Source organism: Strix aluco, chromosome 4, assembly GCF_031877795.1.
Source record: "Strix aluco isolate bStrAlu1 chromosome 4, bStrAlu1.hap1, whole genome shotgun sequence".
NCBI lineage: Eukaryota > Metazoa > Chordata > Aves > Strigiformes > Strigidae > Strix > Strix aluco.
This window is the reverse complement of record NC_133934.1, coordinates 62,823,834-62,833,362: the sequence shown is the minus strand read 5'-3', so window position 1 is coordinate 62,833,362 and position 9,529 is coordinate 62,823,834.

Below are 9,529 nucleotides of genomic sequence, written 5' to 3'. Positions count from 1 at the left end.
AGGGAGTCTCTGCTCCAGTGCACCTTCCCTCCCCCTCCTTCCTTCCACTGACCTCAGCGTTCACATAGGTGTCCTTCTTATAACTCCTCCTCACAAGTCACAACCCCCTCCCAGGTTTCCCTTCTTAAATACGTTATCACAGAGGCGTGGCCACCATCACTAACTGGCTTGGCCTTGGCCAGAGGTGGGTCTGACTTGGAGCCAGAGGAACTTTGAGAAGCTTCTCACAGGGGGTCACCGTGTAGCCCCCTCCTCTGCTACCAAAACCCCACCACACAAACCCAGCACAGATGTACCAGAGGAAAAGGGTGTACTGGATAACACAAGTAGCTGGATGCTATGTGTACATTGGTGTTCTGAGCTCAAACCACTGCAGATACATAATCTGAAGTTAGCTGAGGGCTGAGCACAATGGCACACTATTTTGGAAAAAAAGATCGTCTTTGTGGTTGTCCTCAGTTTTCAGAAGCAACTGTGCTCTTAAGAGGTAAGAACCTGCTGACAACTGCCTAGGTTTTGCTTTGAGGACAGAACTGACACGATCTCCAACTCATTTGTAGCTTAGCAGTTGAGTGCTGAAACAAGAATTTGCTGCTTCTGTATGTTCCTCCATCTGAGTGCCTTCATAGACTGCAGTTCTCCATGATGTGTAGTATTGAAGAGCACAAAAGATGAATGAAAGGCAAAATTCCCATTGCAGTTTGTTTGGAAAATCTAACTTAACTTCTACCATTGTTAACGGTATTTGGGAGTTTGACTGTGACTGGTGAAAGAGCCAGGTGATACAGGACACATCAATTTGCCAGTCAATTTACAGGGGCCTAGTATTGGATACAAATCTCAAAAATATATTGAGTGTCACATCTGAAAAGCAATTCTAATGCTTGGACCTTATCCCCTGCCTACAGCTCTAAGCATCTCTTCAGTATAATAATATTCATATTCTCCAAATCACTATGCCGCTCTCATCTTGGCTCACTGAGAAGCTGTTGTGTATATTAATCTGTGTGGTATGTCCTATACATTAGGGTGTCTCGCTTAATTTGGAAATCTTAAAATGCATACTTGAATTATTGATTGTACTGCTCAGAAGATGAAATGAGATGGGGTGGATTTTAGAGTTATGAATAATAAACTCCTGTTCAGCCAAAGCTACCAAGTGATGAGTTGGAGCTCAAAGAGATGCTACCACTACACATTTTATACATGCTAATATCATGCTACCTACAGTTCTTGCTAGATATTTATTTTTCTTAATATCCATGAAGAAGTAGGGATTTAGGAGCACGATTCCCACTGGCCTGTGGTGAGATTTGTGCCTGAAAACCTCTTTTGAAATTTTTTCTAGATATTGATTGCTGTCAGATTTCCATTTGGCTGAATAGGTGTTCTGAAATGTCCCTGACCCCCTTTTCTTGCTGGTTGATAACATTTTATAGTCCAGCCTGTTATCCTTCATGCAAGATGTTAGGTACATCTTGCCTGCTCTTCTTTCCCTTTCAGGATTCATTTCACCAAGCCTTTCTCAGCCTCTTTCTTCTCCAGCCCGAATTAGCAGAAAACTAATTGGGTTCATCTATAACCATAGTTATGAACATCCAAGATTACCCAGCACTTGAGTTGCCCTTTTTGCGCTGTTACCATACCAGTACGTTGGTAATGGGGCACTCAGCATTTCACACAGCCCTCAGGTGTGGGTCCACTGGCCCTTTCCACATTTCAGTCACCTCTTCTGCTTTGTTCTGTGCCTCTGATGGTACATCTCAGTGTTTTGTTTGCTTTCTCTTTGGCTGCCAGATACTACACTAACTATCTGAACATTAGATCTCCTATTTGTCTCGGATCATTTTCCTGTGACCCTATCAGAGGAAGCATTAAAGGATTTATAAAATGAATGTGTGAAACAAGGATGTGCCAATCAACTGTACAGAAGGGGATAAAAACATTATTTCAGTGACTGCTGATACGAGTTAAAAGAAAACTGAACTTAATAAAAAGTCATTCTACTGATTTCTGAAACTGAGCCCAGGAGGCAGAAAGATCATGGAGGAGACCAAAAAGATCAATTGCATGTCTCTGCACAACAACCCATTTCTTAAAGCCCTGATTTTTGGTATAATCCCTTTGACTATGTTTTGACCCAGTCTTATTTGATCTATGTTTTTTTCTCATTAAATTGTATGCATGAGATAACCACTCAAAACTTCACCTTACACATGTTTCACCGAAGGGAGCTTTTGTTGTATTTGGTACAAACCACTCTACCTGTTTTTATTATTTAAAATCTTCAAAATTTGTCTTTACATTATTGATTTCTTTCTTTTTGGAATCTGATTTACCCTTAACCATAGCATTTAAGTCTTCAGAATAATTAGGATCACTTTACCACTGCAGTATAACCTCAAGTGAGAAAGATAATTTCCTATTCAGTTTAGAATTTCGCCATTAATACCATGAATACTAAATTCATACCACTGCGGTCAAGGTCCTTGGAGAGCACCTTTAAAACACTGACTTCTTAGATGTGATCATTTCCTACTTTTGTTTCACAAATGGCTTTAAATCCTCTCACAGTGTTGCAAGAGTGGTATTTTCCCTTGGTTTCTTCTCTCGATCCTGCGTGCCAGCAGATAGGTAAGATAAGTGGTTACAGATGATATGAGCATTATAGGATAGATGGCTAAGAGTACTCCAAAAGCACCGTGCCCAGCAGTCCCTGAGGGGCAATACAATATTTCTGTTAGTAGCTCAAATTTCTCTCAAGCCCAGCAAGCAATGTGAATTAGAACCTTACTCTTCTGGATGTCAGCGTAATTCAACTTGCACGCTAATGTTGCGATGGATGCCAGGGGTGGATTTCCTCATCTTATTCATGGGAGATTTTGGTTTCTTGTAACATGTAAAGGCTCCGTGGTCCTGACTGGTGAAGTCATGCTAAGTTGCAGCATGCAGCATATGGCTTCAAGTGCCCTATAGATGAAGGCCAATACATTGGTTTCCTAAGAAGTATGGGCACCAAGTATCTATGTGGTGTTGTGTTGGTTTTCTATGAAGAATATCATATCTTTCTGAATGACAGAAAAGTAAATCAACAAGCAGCCCAGAAATTACTGTCCAGCTCTTTGGTCCTAAAAGTCATTCTGTCTCTTCTACTTGTCAACCCTAGCCACTGCTTTTGCTGTTTATTAGATTTCTCCTGGTTTCCCTGAACTTGTCTGACTTTTACCAGCAGCTGCAACCAATAAACCCCTTTGCCTTCAAATTTGCTGCCAGTCCCAGGGAAATCTCTCTGGCGGCACAGCTTATTTTACTCTGCTATTTCTGCTTCCTGTTGTTTCAGCAGTAACTATGTGGAGGGCATTTAATTGCTCTTTCATTTAGCCTGTCTGAAATGTACTCAGCACACCCATCTGCTTTAACGTGGCTTCTAGATCAAAGCCCCCCCCTTTTACAACAACCAGTTACATCTTCCAGCCTAACTTATCCACACATAAAGAGAGGCTTCAGCCCCTATTGGAAACTATAACCAGAACCAGCTCTGAGGATTCATGACTTCAAATCAATGAGAAAAAAACAACCTATTTTTTTTAAAGTGATATTCTATCTACGATTTTTATTTTCTCCCACATTATTTAAATACTCGAACAACAGAGACAGATCACGCTTTCCAAACAGTTGAAATCACTTGGAATCATACAGGAAGGCTGCATTGTTAGGTTTCAATTAAGTTAAATTATTAATGATTTTTGTGTCTAATTGCCTTATTACCTCAACTACAGACAGATTCAGGTTAGCAGTTCAGATAATTCTTATGCAGGGCCATTTTGTAATCCATGTCTAAGCCACCAGTCACCACCAGACTTCCGCAGGTTTGCACAGCCTTCCCAGTTGCAATGGTATTGTGATTGGGGTGTATCTGGGCATGCACATCTAGAGTGGCAGTTTGCTTGGACAGAATATCATGGTTTTCAGGGCAACGCCCTATTCTGAGCATCTGTGCCAGAAAGTCTTCCCATGTACCTACTGCCTACGATTCATGAAGCACTGAAACAGCACCACTGCCCACCAAAAGGGGAGTACAGGGGGAGTATTTCTGCTATTGAGAGACTGGGAACCCATCTTCTGCTGTGCAAGGCATTGGACTGAATTACACAGGCTTCAAAGAAATCCATCAACTGTAAATTAGGGACTGGATGCTCCATGGCACTTCCTGTCCTTCGTGCTGCTCTGATGGTGCCAAGCTACTGTACACCTGCTTTACCTGGCCAGTGTGCCGTGGCTTAACCTACCCCTTAAGGGAGAAAGCATTTTTTGATGTTCCATGTTTTCAAAATAACAAAAAATAATTATGTATTGCATTTCCTATGTAATATGAGAGGGGGTCTTTTGTTATTTTTTTGCAGCTATTCTGAACACCTAGAAAAATGGTATTCAGATGAAAGTGAAGGTACATATCAGAGGGAAGAGACTGCAAAAGAAAAACCAATGTACTAATTGTCCACAAACCAATCATATAAATCCCCACATTTTCACTTGTTATAGAACGAAAAATGAACATTAATCTAAGAAATGTGCCATTAAAGTCCTGAAAGAGTCTTACCTTTGACCAGTATTTGATCCTTATGAAAGCAAAAGTCCATGAGAAAAATGCAACGTCTTTTAAAAACAGTTTAAATCCAACTGAATCTGCAAAGACTATAATACTTTAATCAAATTATGTAGGTATGTCAAGATGTGTCTCCTCAGCAACTGAAAAGCATTATCACCATGACACTTTTGGACATTGAAAACCACCATGCACTAGTTTTTTTCTTCCACTTGCCAAAGGGTCTTCATGGTTTCATACAAGATGGCAGCATGACAGCTGCTTGACTACCCAAGCTAGCCCCAGATGTCAATCTCCCCAAATCAAAGTTGAGTGCTGGGCCATGAGGCATGTGCAGGGAGAAGCAGGATGGGGTGGGAATCTTCTGCCCCTAACTGGGGTGAAAGCAAAGGGCTTTGGCATGCTCAGCCCACCCAGCATGCCTGCTGGCACAAACCATACAGCTTGTGATGATGTTGGGATGAGAGAAGCATTGCACCATCAGTCCCAGTTTTAGGTAGTCCTGCCTGAAGCCATGAGGTTTGAAGAAGTGTCTCCTGCTTGTCTTTGGCACCAAGCAATAGCTGCCTCTGCTCAGCCTAACTTTTGGATATCTACTTCTATATGCATCTTGAAACTAGCAGTGCTGTGATTTCTTGCAGTAAAATCCCTGGGTGACTAAATTCTCTAGGAGGTTTGTAACCAGAGCAAGCGGTGGGAGAGAAAGTCATCCATCCCCATGCAATGTGCCCTGCTCTGTTGATGGAGAATTTATTCACCAAGGGGTTTTACCAAGTGAAACTGCTAGCTTTCAGACACATGTAGAGGTAGATATCCAAAGGTCAGACTAAGAGTGTGCCTCGGTGCTGATTTCTGCTTGTGAACTATTCCTTATTTTGTAATTTTGCTTGAGCCCAGTGCAAAAGGTCTCCTTGAGGCTCGTGCCTGAAAACAAGCATGGGAAAAGACAGCATGCAAAAACATGAGGTGTTCCCCTGATAGGGAGGGATCTAAGAGTGCTTTCCTAAACTGACGTTGCAGAGGAGATGACGAGGAGGAAGAAGAAAAGACAGAATGTGGAGTCTGCCAGGGTCTACTTCAGCATTACTGTCTATCATTAGTTGTTAAAACGAGTTGTTGAAGTCGTTAAGGGCTCCGACTGTGGGAATTTTATGATGGAAATGTGGGTTTATGAGAGATGAGTTGAGTTTTGCTGGATCTATAGCAGGAAGCCTGTGATGTTTGTTTGTATCACTCTATAGCATTTGTTTTTTACTGTTAATGTATTTTTGTCATGACAATACTTCACATTGAAAAAAAAAAGGTGAAAACCAAACAAGCCACATAAAACTTTATCATAAAGTAAAGAAAACACTGTGAAATATATTTCATGGGGGATAACTGGTTTAAAAAAAAAAAAAAAAGCGAGCCTGAAAAGCATAAATGTGCACCAATGAACTGGTCCAGATGACATGCATCTCTGAGAATAAGGTAATTCATTACAGAATGTAATGGCTCGGTGACAGTTGTTTATGGAAGCTCATGGAAATCTGAGAGAATGCCAGAAAGCAAACAGGACACAGATCTTCAGAAAAAGAAGAAGAAAAAAAAAAAAAAAGAAAAAAAGAAAAGAATCAGAATCACAAGCAATTACAACACACTAAACCTAATTTTAATCCATTGTAAAATAATGAAATGATCATTAAAGCTCCTGCATCTACCTGGGAGATAATGGAATAATGAACAGCTAACAATGCAGGCGCTGCAGTGCCAGGGTGGTATGTGTGACAAATCCTCCCGAAGAAGAAAATGGATTGGGGATCCGAAATACTGGGTGAACACATTCAAATAATACAACTTGAAATGGTGATTTTTTTTTTTAGTTCCATGGGAGAAAGCGTTCTGGAAACCTCTAAGGCTGCAATTTGGTCCTGTTACAGGCTTTCCGGTGTAAAACACTGCACTGAATTTGAAGGCCTAAGGGCTGGCCGTCTCTGCAAGCAAAAATACCTGATGATGGATATGATGATGGTGATGATGGATATGATGGTGATGGATATGGAAAAGAATAGGAGTAGATTATAGAGAGTCTTACAAAATGATAGAGCAGCACAACAAATCAATGCACTTCGGGGTTGCTGGCGCAGGTAAGTTATATCCTTTGACTTCAGAGAATAACTGATCTTTATGTAATCACACCTGGGATATGGCATTAAATTGCAATACCTCATTACCCATCCCTACAAAACATGAAAGAATTTGAGGGAATTCAGATCCTAAGAATAAAAATTATCAGACTCTTGGAAAGACCGATACACAAGGAGAGATTAAGTAGCTTAAATATATAGCTTAACTAATCAATAATTAAGCAAGGGAAGGATAATGGTTTAAAAATATGTAAGAAAAGGATAATTATTTTGGATGATGCATGGTCCCAATTCAGCACAGTGCTTAAACACATGCGCATATCCATCAGCCCTGCATAACACTGACGCACGTGATTTCAACGGAGCTTAAGCACGTACCTAGATTTAAGCATTCATTGAAGTACTTTGATTAATTGGGGCCATAACCACAAGTAATGGTATGAAATTAAGAAACGGAAAAATGTAGGTTGAACAGCAGGAAAATCTTCCAAATAGTGAGATATATGAAACCAGGGAGTAATCACTCAGGGGAATTGGTGGAAACCTGGACACCTTTCAAGTTTCACTGGACAAAATACTGGGAAAATATCCTTTAGGGAATAATCTTGCTGTTGCCTCTGGGGACCACAACTGTACGACCTAATGCAACTTTTCTGTCTCTAAGATTTTCTGGGCTGGCTCGCAGCATTAAGCCTGAGACATGATTTTAATGAGCAATGATAGCATGACAAGCTGGTGGCCTTCTGAAGCTCTTCTTATCTTCCCCCACAATTCATTGGGTTTTTTCCATCTTCATTATACGCAATGCTATGAGAGAAAACAACACAAAACCACCACACTTTAAGCCTAGTGATGCTTTGTCTTTTTTCCACTCACTGACTAAACATTGATTTGATTCTCACCTCTGCATTAAAGCAGAGCTTAAAGATATATAGCAAATCTAATTTTAACTTGTAGGGCTTTGCTTAGTTCCCAGAGCATGTGTGGTGAATATCATCAGAGAGGTAATCATATCTTGAAGAATCTCATATCTCTGAGCATCCCAGCAGAGGCAGTATTAAAGATCTGGGGGTTTTGGTGGTTTCTTTGGGTGTTTTTTTTTTTTGTGTGTGTGTGTATGTTTGGGTTTTTTTTCTCCATGTTGCCCCTGGAAGAAGGGCCGTTGCAGAAAAGGACTTTCCCAAGGATGGAGCGGAGATTCTCTGAGGGTTTTTCCCACTGGGGAGAACAATTTGGGTGAGCCAAATGAGAGGCCTGAAACACAATGGCTTTTTAATTGCTTTAAAACCTACTTTTTCTGGAAGTAAACATTTGTAGATGGCTGTGCATCATTCACTCTGATTTTTGGGGGTATTTTGCAGCCTTGTGGGAAAGGCTAGGTGTTCTTTAACATGACTGCAGAGGTCTACTGAAAACAGAAATGGTTGAGACAGATCTGTTATAACTTTTCAATTTTTTCCACCCCCACTGAATTTCACCACAGTCAACATTCTTCCTTTATTTTTGCAGTGTCAGTGAGATAGGCCCTGATTTTATTATTGGGAAAACAGCGTTTATGTTTATGGGTCTTAATTTTCCACAGCACATCAATGCAACCAGAATAGCAGTTCTTAACCTAAAATACACATTTCTGTGCCTGTCTAACTAGCGATGCAGCTAGGAACACGTGTGAGCATCCTCCTGACTCACAGTCTGCGTTAACAAATGAGATTAATTAATTCCCTTATCCCGCTGAAAAGGATGGTCCTGCAAGGTCTCGGTCATTTGAGATCCTTAAGAACTTGTTAAAGAAACAGCTGGGTAGGATAATAAATGAAGTGGGTCTTCCACTGGCGTGGGCTGGCTGGCCTCCTTCGGGCCCTTACAGATCTCTTGGCTATAGTTTTTTTGAGTTCAAAGCCAGGAGTCCAGTGGCGTCTCCCCAAATAGGTCTGGTCGCTGGGATAAGGTCTGGAACACTGTATGTGTCAGCACTCAGGCAATTGGAAAACTGCATTTTTTTTCTTTTCTTTTTTTTCTTTTTGTGTGAAAACAGTTTGATTTGTTTGGGTCCTTCTCTCCAAAACTAAAAGCAAATGGACAATGTGGTCTGGGAGAAAAGTGTTTACTGTGTTCCAGCCAAGGACCATTATTTCCAGAGGTCCCTTGTAAGCATTTTGCCTTGGCGAAAGGACGCGCCAGGGAAGGTTTAGACTGGATATTAGGAAGTATTTCTTTACAGAACGGCTTGTTAGGTGTTGGAATGGGCTGCCCAGGGAGGTGGTGGAGTCCCCATCCCTGGAGGTGTTTAAGAGTCGGGCTGACATAGCGCTGAGGGATATGGTGTAGTTGGGATCTGTCAGTGCTAGGTTAATGGTTGGACTGGATGATCTTCAAGGTCCCTTCCAACCTAGACAATTCTGTCATTCATTTAAGATAACGAACGTTAAAAGAAAGGCAGACTTCTTGTCCCTGTCCCGGCTGTCCTCGGCTCTCCGAAGAGTGGGGATTTACGTTTCCCTCCTCCTGGGGACCCCAGGGCAGGAATGGAGTGTGTCCCCCCAGCCCCGGGTTGCTGTGGGGCAGCCCTGAGCCCCATCCCTGGAGAGGCTCTGTGACCAGCCGGCAGGCTGGGACTGACCGCTTGGCTGGGGGCAACAGGCCAAGCAGCCAATCAGGAGGTGGGGAATCCAGCGGGGCATGGTTCTGCACAGGAAAGAAAGGCTGCGATTGGCTGCCTGGGAGGGGAGCAATAGGCAAAGCAGCCTATCGGGCGGTGAGGAAACCAGCCTGTGGTTCTGTGCAGGAAAGGCAGGCT